The sequence below is a fragment of the Ovis aries genome, chromosome X (genome assembly GCF_016772045.2).
Source record: "Ovis aries strain OAR_USU_Benz2616 breed Rambouillet chromosome X, ARS-UI_Ramb_v3.0, whole genome shotgun sequence".
Classification (NCBI taxonomy): Eukaryota; Metazoa; Chordata; class Mammalia; order Artiodactyla; family Bovidae; genus Ovis; species Ovis aries.
Window position 1 is genome coordinate 82,681,454 of NC_056080.1, and position 16,291 is coordinate 82,697,744.

A 16,291-nucleotide genomic window follows, 5' to 3' on the forward strand; every position below is an offset into this window, starting at 1 on the left:
CATTCCTTCCAAAGAAATCCCAGGGCTGATCTCCTTCAGAATGGACTGGTTGGGTCTCCTTGCAGTCCATGGGACTCCCAAGAGACTTCTCCAACAACACAGTTCAAAAGCATCAATCCTTCAGTGCTCAGCTTTCTTCACAGTCCAACTCTCACATCCATACATGACTACTGGAAAAACCATAGCCGTGACTAGACGGACCTTAGTCAGCAAAGTAATGTCTCTGCTTTTGAATATATTATCAAGGTTGGTCATAACTTTTCTTCCAAGGAGTAAGGGTCTTTTAATTTCATGGCTGCAATCACCATCTGCAGTGATTTTGGAGCCCCCCCCCCAAAAAAAAGTCTGACACTGTTTCCACTGTTTCCCCATGTATTTCCCATGAAGTGATGGGACCGGATTCAGTGATCTTTGTTTTCTCAATGTTGAGCTCTAAGCCAACATTTTCACTCTCCTCTTTCACTTTCATCAAGAGGCTTTTTAGTTCCTCTTCACTTTCTGCCATAAGGGTGGTGTCATCTGCATATCTGAGGTGATTGATATTTCTCCCGGCAATCTTGATTCCAGCTTCTGCTTTTTCCAGTCCACCGTTTCTCATGATGTACTCTGCACAGAATTTAAATAAGCAGGGTGACAATATACAGCCTTGACACATGCCTTTTCCTATTTGGAACCGTCTGTTCCATGTGCAGTTCTAACTGTTGCTTCCTGACCTGCATATGTATTTCTCAAGAGGCAGGTCAGGTGGTCTGGTCTTCCCATCTCTTTCAGAATTTTCCACAGTTTATTGTGACCCATACAGTCAAAGGCTTTGGCATAGTCAATAGGGCAGAAATAGATGTTTTTCGGGAACTCTCTTGCTTTTTCTATGATCCAACGGATGTTGGCAATTTGATCTCTTCTTCCTCTGCCTTGTCTAAAACCAGCTTGAACATCAGGAAGTTCATGGTTCACATATTGTTGAAGCCTGTCTTGGAGAATTTTGAGCATTACTTTACTAGCGGGTGAGATGAGTGCAATTGTGTGGTAGGTTGACCATTCTTTAGCATTGCCTTTCTCTTGGATGGGAATGAAAACTGACCTTGTCCAGTCCTGTGGCCACTGCTGAGTTTTCCAAATTTGCTGGCATATTGAGTACAGCCCTTTCACAGCATCATCTTTCAGGATTTGAAACAGCTCTACTGGAATTCCATCACCTCCACTAGCTTTGTTCGTAGTGATGCTTTCTAAGGCCCACTTGACTTCACATTCCAAGATGTCTGGCTCTAGATGAGTGATCACACCATCATGATTATCCGGGTCATGAAGATCTTTTTTGTACAGTTCTGTGCATTCTTGCCAACTCTTCTTAATATCTTCTGCTTCTGTGAGGTCCATACCATTTCTGTCCTTTATCAAGCCCATCTTTGCATGAAATGTTCCCTTGCTATCTCTAATTTTCTTGAAGAGATCTCTAGTCTTTCCCATTCTGTGGTCTTCCTCTATTTCTTTGCACTGATTGCTGAAGAAGGCTTTTTATCTCTTCTTGCTATTCTTTGGAACTCTGCATTCAGATACTTATATCTTTCCTTTTCTCCTTTGCTCTTCTCTTTTCTTCTTTTCACAGCTATTTGTAAGGCTTCCCCAGACAGCCATTGTGTTTTTTTGCATTTCTTTTCCATGAGGATGGTCTTGATCCCTGTCTCCTGTACAATGTCATGAACCTCATTCCATAGACCATCAGGCACTCTATCTATCAGATCTAGGCCCTTAAATCCATTTCACACTTCCACTGTATAATCATAAGGGATTTATTTTGGTCATACCTGAATGGTCTAGCAGTTTTCTCTACTTTCTTCAATTTCAGTCTAAATTTGGCAATAATGAGTTCATGATCTGAGCCACTGTCAGTTCCCACTCTTGTTTTTGTTGACTGTATAGAGCTTCTCCACCTTGGCTGCAAAGAATATAATCAATCTGATTTCGGCATTGACTGTCTGGTGATGTCCATTTGTAGAGTCTTCTTTTATGTTGTTGGAAGAGGGTGTTTGCTAGGACCAGTGCATTTTCTTGGCAAAAGTCTATTAGTCTTTTCCCTGCTTCATTCTGAATTCCAAGGCCACATTTGCCTGTTACTCCAGGTGTTTCTTGACTTCCTACTTTTGCATTCCAGTCCCCTATAATGAAAAGGACATCTTTTTTTGGGTGTTAGTTCTGCAAGGTCCTGTAGGTCTTCATAGAACCATTCAACTTCAGCTTCTTCAGCATTACTTGTTGGGACATAGACTTGGATTATGGTGATATTGAATGGTTTGCCTTGGAAATGAACAGAGATGATTCTGTCATTTTTGAGATCACATCCAAGTACTGCATTTCAGACTCTTTTGCTGACCATGGTGGCTACTCCATTTCTTCTGAGGGATTCCTGCCCACAGTAGTAGATATAATGGTCATCTGAGTTAAATTCACCCATTCCAGTCCATTTTAGTTTGCTGATTCCTAGAATGTCGACGTTCACTCTTGCCATCTCTTCTTTGACCAGTTCCAATTTGCCTTGATTCATGGACCTGACATTCCAGGCTCTTATGGAATATTGCTCTTTACAGCATCGGACTTTGTTTCTATCACCAGTCACATCCAGAGCTGGGTATTGTTTTTGCTTTGGTTCCATCCCTTCATTCTTTCTGGAATTATTTCTCCACTAATCTCCAGTGGCGTATTGGACACCTACTGACCTGGGGAGTTCCTCTTTCAGTGTCCTATTATTTGGCCTTTTCATATTGTTCACGAGATTCTCAAGGCAAGAATACTGAAGTGGTTTGCCATTCCCTTCTCCAGTGGACCACATTCTGTCAGACCTCTCCACCATGACCCGCCCATCTTGGGTTGTCCAGTGGGCATGGCTGGGTTTCATTGAGTTAGACGAGGCTGTGGTCCTAGTGTGATTAGATTGACTTGTTTTCTGTGAGTATGTTTTCAGTGTTTCTGCCCTTTGATGCCCTCTTGCAACACCTACCATCTTACTTGGGTTTCTCTTTCCTTGGGGGTGGGGTATCTCTTCACGCCTGCTCCAGCAAAGCACAGCTTCTGCTCCTTACCTTGGAGAAGGGTATCTCCTCACCACCGCCCTTCCTGACCTTCAATCTTTAATCCAGTTTTCTGCTGAAGGGCTGTGTTCCCTCCCTGTTATTTGACCTGAGGCCAAACTATCCTAGTGGTAATGAAGACAGTGGCAATCTCCTTCAAAAGATCCCATGCAAGCACTGCTACACTCAGTGCCCCCAGCCTGGCAGCAGGTCACCACTGACCCACGCCTCCACCACGGACTCCTGAACACTCACAGGAAGTCTGGGTCAGTCCCTTGTAGGGTCACTGCTCCTTTCTCCTGGGTTGTGGTACACACAGAATTCTGGTTTTGCCCTCCAAGAATCTGTTTCCCCAGATCTGTGCAAGTTCTGGTGTCTATATGTTAATGGTGACCTCCTCCAATAGGGCTAATACCAAACCCAGGTCTATTGCACCTAGAGCCCTTGCCCCACAGTAGTCCACTGCTGACGCATTCCTCCTTAGGAGACAACAAAACACAATTCTGTCTCAGTCTCTGTGGGGTGTCTGGGTCCTGGTGCTCAAACAAGGTGTGTTTGAGCCCTCTGAGCATCTCTGAAATTTATGGGGTTTGTTTGTAAATGCAGTCTCACTCCCCCTACCATCTTTCTGGGGCTTCCCCTTTGCCCTTGGATGTGAGGTATCTCCTCAAAGTCACTCCAGTGGTGTGCAGCCACTGCTCCAGTGCCATGTAGCCAGCGCTCAAGTGCCTACTGTCTTGCTGGGGCTTTCCTGTCCTTGGACGTGGGGTATCTCCTCACAGTCACTCCAGTGCATTGCAGCTGCCCTCCAGCACCGAGCAGCAGGTGTGGGGTGTCTCCTCACAGTCAATTCAGCATGGTGCAAGTAAAGTTCAATGCTGTGAGAGCAATAATGCATAGAAATCTGCAATGTTAGTCCATGAATCAAGGCAAATTGGAAGTGGTCAAACAGGAGGTACCATCGAGTGAACATCAACATTTTAGGAATCAGTGAACGAAAATGGATTGGAATGAGTGAATTTAACTCAGATGACCATTATATCTACTAGTGTGGGCAAGAATCCCTTAGAAGAAATGGAGTAACTATCATAGTCAAGAACAGAGTTCGAAATGGAGTACTTGGAGGCAATCTCAAAACAACAGAATGAACTCTGTTCATTTCCAAGGCAGACCATTCACTCTCACAGAAATCCAAGTCTATGCCCCAACCACTAATGCAGAAGAAGCTGAAGTTGAATGGTTCTATGAAGACCTACAAGACTTTCTAGAACTAACATATTAAAAATGATGTCCTTTTCATTATAAGGGACTGGAATGCAAAAGTATGAAATCAAGAAACACCTGGTGTAACTGGCAAATTTGGCCTTGGAGTACAGAATGAAGTAGGGCAAAGGCTAACATAGTTTTGCCAAAGGAACACACTGGTCGTTGTAAACACCCTCTTCCCACAACACAAGAGAAGACTCTACACATGGACAGGAGGAGACAATGAATACCGAAATCAGATTGATTGTATTCCTTGCAGCCAAAGATGGAGAAGCTCTATAGAGTCAACAAAAACAAGGCCAAGAGCTGACTGTGGCTCAGATCATGAACTCCTTATTGCCAAATTTAGACTGAAATTGAAGAAAATAGGGAAAAGTGCTAGACTAAAAATGTATGACCTAAATCAAATCCCTTATGATTATACAGTAGAAGTGAGAAATAGATTTAAGGGCCTACATCTGATAGATAGAGTGCCTGATGATCCATGGAATGAGGTACGTGACAGTGTACAGGAGACAGGGATCAAGACCATCCCCATAGAAAAGAAAGCAAAAAAGAAAAATGGCTGTCTGGGGAGGCCTTACAAATAGCTGTGAAGAGAAGAGAGGGGAAAAACAGGAGAAAAGGAAAGATATAAGCATCTGGATGCAGAGTTCCAAAGAATAGCAAGAGGAGATAAGAAAGCCTTCTTCAGCGATCAATGCAAAGAAATAGAGGAAGACCACAGAATGGGAAAGACTAGAGATCTCTTCAAGAAAATTAGAGATACCAAGGGAACATTTCATGCAAAGACGGGCTCGATAAAGGACAGAAATGGCATGGACTTAACAGAAGCAGAAGATATTAAGAAGAGGTGGCAAGAATACACAGAAAACCTGTACAAAAAAGATCTTCATGACCCAGATAATCACAATGGTGTGGTCACTAATCTAGAGCCAGACATCCTGGAATGTGAAGTCAAGTGGGCCTTAGAAAGCATCACTATGAACAAAGCTAGTGGAGGTGATGGAATTCCAGTAGAGCTATTTCAAATCCTGAAAGATGATGCTGTCAAAGTGCTGTACTCAATATGCCAGCAAATTTGGAAACTTCAGCAGTGGAAAAGGTCAGTATTCATTCCAATCCCAAAGAAAGGCAATGCCAAAGAATGCACAAACTAATGCACAATTGCACTCATCTCACATGATAGTAAAGTAATGCTCAAAATTCTCCAATCAGGCTTCAGCTATATGTGAACCGTGAATTTCCTGATGTTCAAGCTGGTTTTAGACAAGGCAGAGGAAGCAGAGATCAAATTGCCAACATTCACTGGATCACAGAAAAAGCAAGAGAGTTCCCGAAAAACATCTATTTCTGCTTTATTGACAATGCCAAAGCCTTTGACTGTGTGGATCACAATAAACTGTGGAAAATTCTGAAAGAGATGGGAATACCAGACCACCTGACTTGCCCCTTGACAAATCTGTACGCAGGTCAGGAAGCAAGAGTGAGAACTGGGCATGGAACAACAGACTGGTTCCAAATCGGAAAAGGAGTATGTCAAGGCTGTATATTCTCACCCTGCTTATTTAAATTCTGTGCAGAGTACATCATGAGAAACGGTGGACTGGAAAAAGCAGAAGCTGGAATCAAGATTGCCGGGAGAAATATCAATCACCTCAGATATGCAGATGACACCACCCTTATGGCAGAAAGTGAAGAGGAACTAAAAAGCCTCTTGATGAAAGTGAAAGTGGAGAGTGAACAAGTTGGCTTAAAGCTTCAGAAAATGAAGATCTTCAGACGATCTTCAGAAACAAGGATCTTCAGAAACGAAGATCTTCAGAAATGAAGATCTTCAGAAAATGAAGATCATGGCATCCGGTCCCATCACTTCATGGGAAATAGATGGGGAAACAGTGGAAACAGTGTCAGACTTTATTTGGGGGGCTCCAAAATCACTGCAGATGGTGATTTCAGCCATGAAATTAAAAGACCCTTACTCCTTGGAATAAAAGTTATGACCAACCTAGATAGTATATTCAAAAGCAGAGACATTACTTTGCCGACTTAGGTCCGTCTAGTCAAGGCTATGGTTTTTCCTGTGGTCATGTATTGATGTGATAGTTGGACTGTGAAGAAGGCTGAGTGCTGAAGAATTGATGCTTTTGAACTGTGGTGTTGAGGAAGACTCTTGAGAGTCCCTTGGACTGCAAGGAGATCCAACCAATCCATTCTGAAGGAGATCAGCCCTGGGATTTCTTTGGAAGGAATGATGCTAAAACTGAAACTCCAGTACTTTGGCCACTTCATGCAAAGAGTTGACTCATTGGAAAAGATTCTGATGCTGGGAGGGATTGGGTGCAGAGGGGAAGGGGACGACAGAGGATGAGATGGCTAGATGGCATCACGGACTCGATGGACGTGAATCTGAGTGATCTCCGGGAGTTGGTGATGAACAGGGAGGCCTGGCTTGCTGTGATTCATGGGGTTGCACAGAGTCAGACACGACTGTGCAACTGAACTGAACTGAACTGCACTGAACCAGAAGATTCTGGGAAAGGTTGAAAGGAGACACTGCGTGTCCGTCCACTTCCCAGAATCCCACTTGCTAGCATCCATCTTGGCTTAGCAATGTGTGCGCCACCAGGAAAGACTCTGAATTACAATGATTGGCCAAAGACCACCTGGAAACTAATCCCATCTCCATAAACCCCGACATTGCAAGCCACGTGGCAGAGCAGTTCTCCTGGGTTCCCTTACCCTTCTGCTCTCCACCTGAGTGCCCTTACCCAGTAAAATCTCTTGCTTTGTCAGCACATGTGTCTCCTCGGACAATTCGTTTCTGAGTGTTAGACAAGAGCCCAGTTTTGGGTCCTAGAAGGTGTCCTCCTTCCTGCAACAGGACCAGTATCCTGTCTTCTCCTTCCCAAGTTTCCTCAGGGATCACCATGGGGAGTGGCTGCAGTCTGATGGCTGGTAGAAAACAGGTATTCTTCTCCTTCCTGAGTTTCCTCAGGGCTCACACTGGGGAGTGGCTTCAGTCTGATGGCTACTAGACAGCAGGTATTCTTCTACTTCTCGAGTTTCTTTAGAGCTTACAGTGGGGAGTGGCTGCACTTTGATGGCTGCTAGAAAGCAGGTATTCTTTTCCTTCCCGAGTTTCCTCGGGGTTTACATTGGGGAGTGTCTGCAGTCTGATGGCTTCTAGATAGTAGGAGGGGGAAGCTGGGTCCCTATTGAGATCATCTCAGCAGAGACAGCAAGCATGTCCTGTGACTCCAGACAATCTTCCAATGTTCAGGGTTAGTGTTCAGCCTGCAGGATCTACAGCCATCAGCTCAGCCACCATGCTCTGCACATAGTTGCTATGTAGCCCTGAAACCTACCATACAGGAGGCCGTCTAAGTGTGGCATCCTGTCCAACAAAACTCTCGGTCACATCCTCCAAGCCCAACCAAGGCCCAGCTTTGCTTAGAGGGTCTCACTGGGGACCCAGGTTCCCCCTTCTGCTCTCTCACATTCCATACCCAAGTGGGGGAGAAGGCAGGGGCTGGGGGCAGAGTGCCTTCAAGCAAGTAGGGCAGAAGTTTTCCCATCACCCCTTGTGGTCCATCCCTGGGAGCACAGTCTAACGTCACTGTGCAGCAGAGGACATGTGTCCCCAGATCAGGCACTCTCTCCAGGGGATTGGAGCTGTGAGCACTAACACAGGAAACCCCGAGTGACCTGCTTAGGCTGGAAGACTAGTTCCTGGGATGTGAGCTGAAGTCTGAAAGTAGCTTCTCATTGGGATTAGCCTTCTCCAGACATAGCTTGGGGGTGGCAAGAGTGAAATAAGTGGCCCACAGCTGGGGCAGTCACACAGTGCCTCTCGACAACCCCATGGTGACTGTGAAGCTGAGTGACCATGAGCCCACATTCACCCAGCAGATGGCCAAGTGGATCGAAGTCACTGAGTCTCCATGCCTGGGAGTGCAGTTTCAGGTGAGCAGGTGACAGATACTCCCCAGCTCAGATGGACTGTAGCCAGGGGCTTCCCTACTGTCCCGAAGATGTTTGGCCCGAGTATAAGGACTTCACAAGGAGCTATCCAACCACTTCATGTGTGGGACCTCAGGTAACGTCCTTGATTTATGGCTGGGAAGGCTGAAGATGGGGTGCACTCAGAGTTCCTCGTCCTCATAGGCATTTGTCACTTAGGCTCACTGTCCCTGCCTTCCTGGGGGCCACTCTCTCCTCCATGTCTGTCACAATCTATTCTGTCCCCCTTTCTGAGAAAAGCTGGTGCTGGCAGGACCCATGCAGGCAGATCCTCTGCCCCTCCTCTCATTCTTTCTCAAAGGGCATGTTTCATAAGGTGGTGGTAAGGCTTTAAAGAGCAGAGCACATTACATGCTGAGAGCCTGGCCTGACTCAGGAAGAAAGCTCAGAGGGACCCCTTGTCCCCAACATAGTCAAGACAAAGTCCTGGGAGCTGAGAGGGAAGGTGGAGCAAGGGCCAGACTCCAAGAGAACTCAGGAGGTGGGCCCCAGCCCTCCTCCTTCTCTGGGCTCTCCCAAAAGACAGGTGTGGGTTATGGAAGTTCCCCTGAGAGCCACATGCACCCAGTGCATGGACTTAATTTTGTGCAAGGACATATGGGGGTTCTCACAGCACCAGGGAGGGTCTGATGGGCAGGGAAGGCTGAGGGACTTGTTCACCAGAGAGTGAGGGCCCATGACAGCACTGCTTTAACCCAGGCCTCCAAGATGCAGGGCTCGTGTATGAGTCACACTTGTGGGATGTCTGCTGTCTGCAGGCAGCACTGTATCTGTGTCCCCACAAGCTAAGCTTTGACACAGCTATGGGCTTGGCTGGGGAGCTGGGAATGCTCAGTGCAGGACACAGAGTACCAGGGTCAGGACACTGTGTGGGAAGTCTCTGTGAGTGGTTGAGAAAGGCCAGAGCCCAAAGTGCCACTGCTTGAAGGACATGGACATTCACCGAGGGAACAGAGAGTATCCTGCCTACCACACAACTGCCCCAGAGGCCAGATTAGCAGCATGCTGCCGGAACAAGGATCGTCCAGGACACCAGGCAGGACATGCACTGGGAAGTGGCAGCAGAGACTCTAGGCCTCATGAAGGCCCATTGACCCTGGGAAGGCACAGATGGCCTCAGACTGCATCAGCACCCAGAAGACAGGGGGGTCCTGGGTGAAGGAGGGTGGGGCTCCCTGCACCTTGCAGACCTGGGTCAGCTCATACTGCAGGTTCTTGATGGTGCTGTTATTTGATTCCAGAATATCTGAGGAGAGGAAGGTGTCAGGGAAGCGCAGCCTGGCTCCACTTTGGGGACATCCAGACAGGAGGGACTGCTTTGGGAAGGCCTCAGAGCGAGACTCAGGTTTGTGTCCACTCCCAGACTCCGAGGGGACATAGCCTTGGGGCTGGCTGCCTCAAGTCACCCAGCTGGCCAGGACCCTAGAGCCAGGCCTGGCCACACCAGAGAGCCCTATCCACATCACCCACTCATTTTATGACACCTCCCAGGTCAGGGGGCAGAGGAACGAGGCCCAGCCCCGGGCAGGGTCTCTGCTAGGTGTGGTCAGGCCTTCTGGCTCCTGGGCACTAAGGCCTCATCTTTCCTTTCCCGGCAGTGCCCAGTGACCAGGACAGCCCACCCAGGGGAATGCCACAGACCACCATGGATGCACCTGAGAACAGACACTCAGCCTGCACCCAGAAGTGCCTCCCAGAAAAGCCCTCCCAGCATGCACCATACAGGCCACCATGGGCCTTCCTCTCCTTCCGTGGCCTCTCCCAGCTCATCTTAGTGTCCAGGCAGACGGCAGCTGTGGCCTTGCCTAAGACGCCAAGCTGCAGTGGGCAGTGTACTCTGGCTAGGGCGACTGGAAGGCCAGGGAGGCACTGGGGAGACCTTGAAGACACTGGAGCCAGGGGACCAGTGTGCACAAGGAAACCACGACTGTCCCTTTCCGATGCTGACTGAGGGTCTCCACTGGAGGGACAGAGCTCCAACCGTAGCCTTCAAGGCCTACCTTCAGCAGGACATGAGGGTCAGGGCCGAGGGGTCCAGGTTTGAGGCCACCAGCACCTCACTGAACTACACCTCCTCCTTCCAAAGGGTGGCGGCCTGTGCCTATACCTTGAGCTCCAGAATGAGGTTCCTGAGGCCTGCCTTCTTCTGAACCTCCAGGATGCCCATGGTGAACTTCCAGGGACCCTTTTGTCCTTCCTTCTACATAAACACATAAATCTGTTTCAGTAACCTAGAAATGTGTAACTCTAGGAGAGCATCCACACAAATAATCTTTCACTGTATACACAAAATCTGAATCTCACATACATAATCCAGAAGGACCTGATACTCAGTCATCTGCTTTACTTTTAGGGAAAAAAAAATCTAACAAAGTGTATAGATCTCCCATAGATTCATCATACCTGAATCAGACGGCCATATGCTGACAACAGTCTCAGCATTGCAAATTGACTATACTGCAACAAAGCAGAGGCATGGAATTAAAGAGAAGGAAAGAAAACCAGTGCCTATTTTATTCCCCCTGGACTCTCTGGCTGGGACTGCTACCCCATCCCTGAGGCCTAACCAGGCTTAGGTCCCACTGCTTGACTGGGGTGGGTTCAAGAGAGCCTGGCATGGTGCCCAGCATTGAACCCTTTTTAAATATTTACTTTCTGCTTTGTTCTGGCTTGGACCAGACTCCCCAGCAGGATCCAGGCCTCCAGGGACTTGGGAACAAATACTACTAAGCCTCCATGTGCCCTGGTGCTGGGTATTCCAGTTCAAGCTTCCTTCCCAGCAAAGTGTCACCCCTCATTTTTGTGAAAGTAGAAAATACCTTCCATGAAGTTGTGATGCCCTGTGTTGGAAATATAACTGAAATTTCTGGGATAAACTTGTTGATTATGAAACACATTTAATCCAGCTTTCTGTGAAACATCAGTGACAAAAATACCTTACATTTGTTTCACACTTTAGTTCATATCAGGTTCCCATTTGTAGTCTTTTTAGTGTTTCTTCGTAATAACCAATTTCACAGGTTTCTCAAGAAATCCTCTGGGCTCTTTCTTCAGCAGCTATGGTTTGGTCTGTGGCCCAGGGACTGATATAGGTCCCTCAGCTCCTTGGAGCCAGATTAACCCCAGGCTCTTGGTCCAGCTTTCCAGTGTTGTAATGAGTCATTAAGAGCATTCCACACTTCACACAGACCCACAAACAGACAGCTGTGTCTAGAGCCCAGCAAGTACCACAGTCTAGACCCCAGCACTCCTGAAAAAAGTGGGGCAGGGCAGACAGACGGCAGGGAGAAGGGGTGCTGGGCAGTGTTCATGGCCAGGCCTGGGAGTTGTGGTTCCTGCCCAGACCTCGAGTAAACCTGAATGTTCCTGACACTCATCCCCTCCTGGCAGGCCTTCCCATCCCTGTGTCTTCAGAGGTCTCTGCCCATGTGCTCTTTCCCCAAACCTGGCTTTTTTTCTTGGGTGGGGGGTGGCAGGAAAATCGCATGGATAGGGGAGTCTGGTGGGCCACAGTCCATAGGATCAAGAAGCTGACATGACTTAGCCACTACTCAACAACAATGAGTAGATGAGAAAACGAGGAAGATTAGAGAGAGAGAGAGAGAGAGAGAGAGAGAGAGAGAGAGAGAGAGAGAGAGAGTTTACAAAGCAATGAAATCCTGTCACTGTCTTTAGAAGGTAATTGAGGACCTGCCATCACCCGTAGAACTTTCAGATGAACACGGAGTTGGAAACTGTACTATGTTCTTACGTCCTACCATACACATTCCTGCTATAATCTTACAGCAAAACTTGTGAAATAACAATAATCATCATGATAATCAATATCTGCTATTCATGACTATACTCTTCATTTTAAACACATATTTGTTGAATATTTAATCGGTATGAGGCATTCTCTAGGGGCTTCCCTGGGGGCTCAGACAGTAAAGATTCTGCCTGCAATGCAAGAGACCTGGCTTTGATCCCTTGGTGGGGAAGATACCCTGGAGAAGGAAATGGCTGAAGGCTAATAACTCCAAGATTCGGTCACTAAAGAGAACTCCTAGCCCCATAGAATATTAATAGGCAAGTGCCTCCCCAAAGGCCTCCAGCTCAACACTAAAACTAAGCCACACCCAAAAGCCAGCAAGCTGTAGTGCCAAACATCCCTCACCTATCCTTCAGCCAAATAGGGGCACCAACTTGCAAGTTGGCAGACAGGAAACCCAAAGCCATACTGAACCCACAGACACCTGAAACCACACGACTGCGCCCAGCCACGGCCCTTCAGAATGAAAAGATCTAGCTCCACTCACCAGAACACAAATACAAATTCCCCCCAACCAGAAAACCTTCACAAGCCATGGGTCCAACCCCACACAGGGGAGGCAGACTCCTTAGTTAACAGGAACTACAGCCTTTCAACCTGCAAGAAAGAGATCCCAAACACAGTAAATTAAATGACAGAGAAACATCCAGAAGATGAAGGGACATGGTTAAAACCCACAGGATTGAACAACTGAACAGTAAACAGGAAATCTACGAGAAAAATAATTCAGAGGAATAACAGTAGAGATCATCCAAACTTCTGGAAATAAAATGGAGGCATGGATAGACTAGAGACACAGATTGAGAAGATGCAAGAAATGTTCAACAAGGACCTTGAAGAAGTAAAGAATAAATAATCAACAATGAACAATGGAATAAGTGAGACTAAAAATCACTGGAGAAACCATATTTGAAAAAAACACATGTATCCTAATGTTCACTGCAGCACTGCTTACAATAGCTAGGACATGGAAGCAACCTCGATGTCCATGAACAGATGAATGGATTAAGAAGCTGTGGTACATATATACAACGGAATATTATTCAGCCATAAAAAGGAATGCATTTGAGTCAGTGCTAATGAGGTAGATGAACGTACAGCCTATTAAACAGAGTGAAGTAAGTTAGAAAGAGAAAAACCAATATGTATATTAACACATATATAGGGAACAACAGACTGGTTCCAAATAGGAAAAAGAGTACGTCAAGGCTGTACATTGTCACCCTGCATATTTAACTTATATGCAGAGTACATCATGAGAAACGCTGGGCTGGAAGAAGCACAAACTGGAATCAAGATTGCCGGGAGAAACATCAATAAACTCAGATATGCAGAAGACACCACCCTTATGGCAGAAAGTGAAGACGAACTAGAGAGCCTCTTGAAAGTGAAAGAGGAGAGTGAAAATTTGGCTTAAAGCTCAACATTCAGAAAACGAAGATCATGGCATCTGGTCCCATCACTTCATGGGAAATAGATGGGGAAACAGTGGAAACAGTTTCAGACTTTTCTTTGTTTTGGGGAGGGGCTCCAAAATTACTGCAGATGGTGACTGCAGCCATGAAATTAAAAGACGCTTACTCCTGGGAAGAAGAGTTATGACCAACCTAGATAGCATATTCAAAAGCAGAGACATTACTTTGCCAACAAATATCCGTCTAGTTAAGGCTATGATTTTTCCAGTGGTCATGTATGGATGCGAGAGTTGGACTGTGAAGAAAGCTGAGCACCGAAGAATTGATGCTTTTGAACTGTGGTGTTGGAGAAGACTCTTGAGAGTCCCTTGGACTGCAAGGAGATCCGACCAGTCCATTCTGAAGGAGATCAGCCCTGGGATTTCTTTGGAAGGACTGATACTAAAGCTGAAACTCCAGTACTTTGGCCACCTCATGAGAAGAGTTGACTCATTAGAAAAGACTCTGATGCTGGGAGGGATTGGGGAAGGAGGAAAAAGGGATGACAGAGGACGAGATGGCTGGATGGCATCACTGACTCGATGGAGGTGAGTTTGAGTGAACTCCGGGACATGGTGATGGACAGGGAGGCCTGGTGTGCTGCGATTCATGGGGTCGCAAAGGGTCGGACATGACTGAGCTACTGAACTGTACTGAATATTCCACTGTGTATATGTGCCACAGCTTTCTTATCCATTCATCTGCTGATGGACATCTAGGTTGCTTCCATGTCCTGGCTATTATAAACAGTGCTGCAATGAACATTGGGGTACACGTGTCTCTTTTAATTCTGGTTTCCTCGGTGTGTATGACCAGCAGTGGGATTGCTAGGTCATATGGCAGTTCTATTTCCAGTTTTTTAAGCAATCTCCACACTCTTCTCCATAGTGGCTGTAGAGTTTGCATTCCTGCCAACAGTGTAAAAGTGTTCCCTTTTCTCTGCCCCCTCTCCAGCATTTATTGTTTGTAGGCTTTTTGATAGCAGCCATTCTGGCCAGCGTGAGATGGTACCTCATTGTGGGTTTTATTTGCATTTCTCTGATAATGAGTGATGTTGAGCATCTTTTCATTTGTTTGTCAGCCATCTATGTGTTTTCTTAGGAGAAATGTCTCTTTAGTTCTTTGACCCATTTTTTGAATGGGTCGCTTGTTTTTCTGGTATTGAGCTGCATGAGCTGCTTATATATTTTTGAAAGTAATTCTTTCTCACTTGCTTCATTTGCTATTATTTCCTCCCATTCTAAAGACTGTCTTTTCACATTACTTATAGTTTCCTTTGTTGTGCAAAAGCTTTTAAGTTTGATTAGGTCCCATTTGTTTATGTTTGCTTTTATTTCTACTACCCTGGGAGGTGGGTTATAGAAAATCTTGTTGTGATTTATGTCAGAGAGTGTTTTGCCTATTTTCCTCTAGGAGTTTTATAGTTTCTAGTCTTACATTTAGATCTTTAATCCATTTTGAGTTTATTTTTGTGTATGGTGTTAGAAAGTGTTCTAGTTTCATTCTATTGCAAGTAGTTGACCAGTTTTCCCAGCACCACTTGTTAAAGAGATTGTCTTTTCTCCAGTGCACTAAGTGCAGTCGGCTGTGGCTGGCGCACTAAATGCAGCCAGAGGAGCTACCCCATGTCCGAGGTCAGGGTCAGAAGCCTAGAGTGCCAGGCTGTGATGACGCAGGAACGGCTGAGAGGAGCTACCCTGCGTCTGAGGCCAGGGATGGCGGCCGGGAGGAGCTACCCTGAATCTGAGGTCAGGGGCGGCGGCCGAGAGGAGCCACCCGACATTTGAAGCCAGGGGCAGCGGCGGGAGGAGCAAACCCTCATCCACAGAGCAGTGGCTGCACAGGCACAGGAGGGCATAGAGTAGACATCCCACGTTGAAGGTCAGGAAGGGTGGCTATGAGGAGGTACCCCTCATCCAAGGTAAGGAGCAGCAGCTGTGCTTTGCTGGAGTAGCCATGAACAGATACCCCGCACCCAAGGAAAGAGAAACCCAAGTAAGATGGTAGGTGTTGCAAGAGGGCATCAAAGGGCAGACATACTGAAAACATACTCACAGAAAACTAGTCAGTCTAATCACACTAGGAACACAGCCTTGTCTAACTCAATGAAACTAAGCCATGCCCGCGGGGCAAACCAAGACGGGTGGGTCATGGTGGAGAGGTCTGACAGAATGTGGTCCACTCTAGAAGGGAATGGCAAACCACTTCAGTATTCTTGCCTTGAGAACCCCATGAACAGAAGAAAAAGGCAAAATGATAGGATACTGAAAGAGGAACTCCCCAGGTCAGTAGGTACCCAATATGCTACTGGAGATCAGTGGAGAAATAATTCCAGAAAGAATGAAGGGATGGAGCCAAAGCAAAAACAATACCCAGCTATGGATGTGACTGGTGCTAGAAGCAAGGTCTGATGCTGTAAAGAGCAATATTGCATAGGAACCTGGAATGTCAGGTCCATGAATCAAGGCAAATTGGAAGTGGTCAAACAAGAGATGGCAAGAGTGAACGTCAACATTCTAGGAATCAACGAACTAAAATGGACTGGAATGGGTGAATTTAACTCAGATGACCATTATATCTACTACTGCGGGCAGGATTCCCTCAGAAGAAATGGACTAGACATCATGGTCAACAATAGAGTCCGAAATGCAGTGCTTGGATGCAATCTCAAA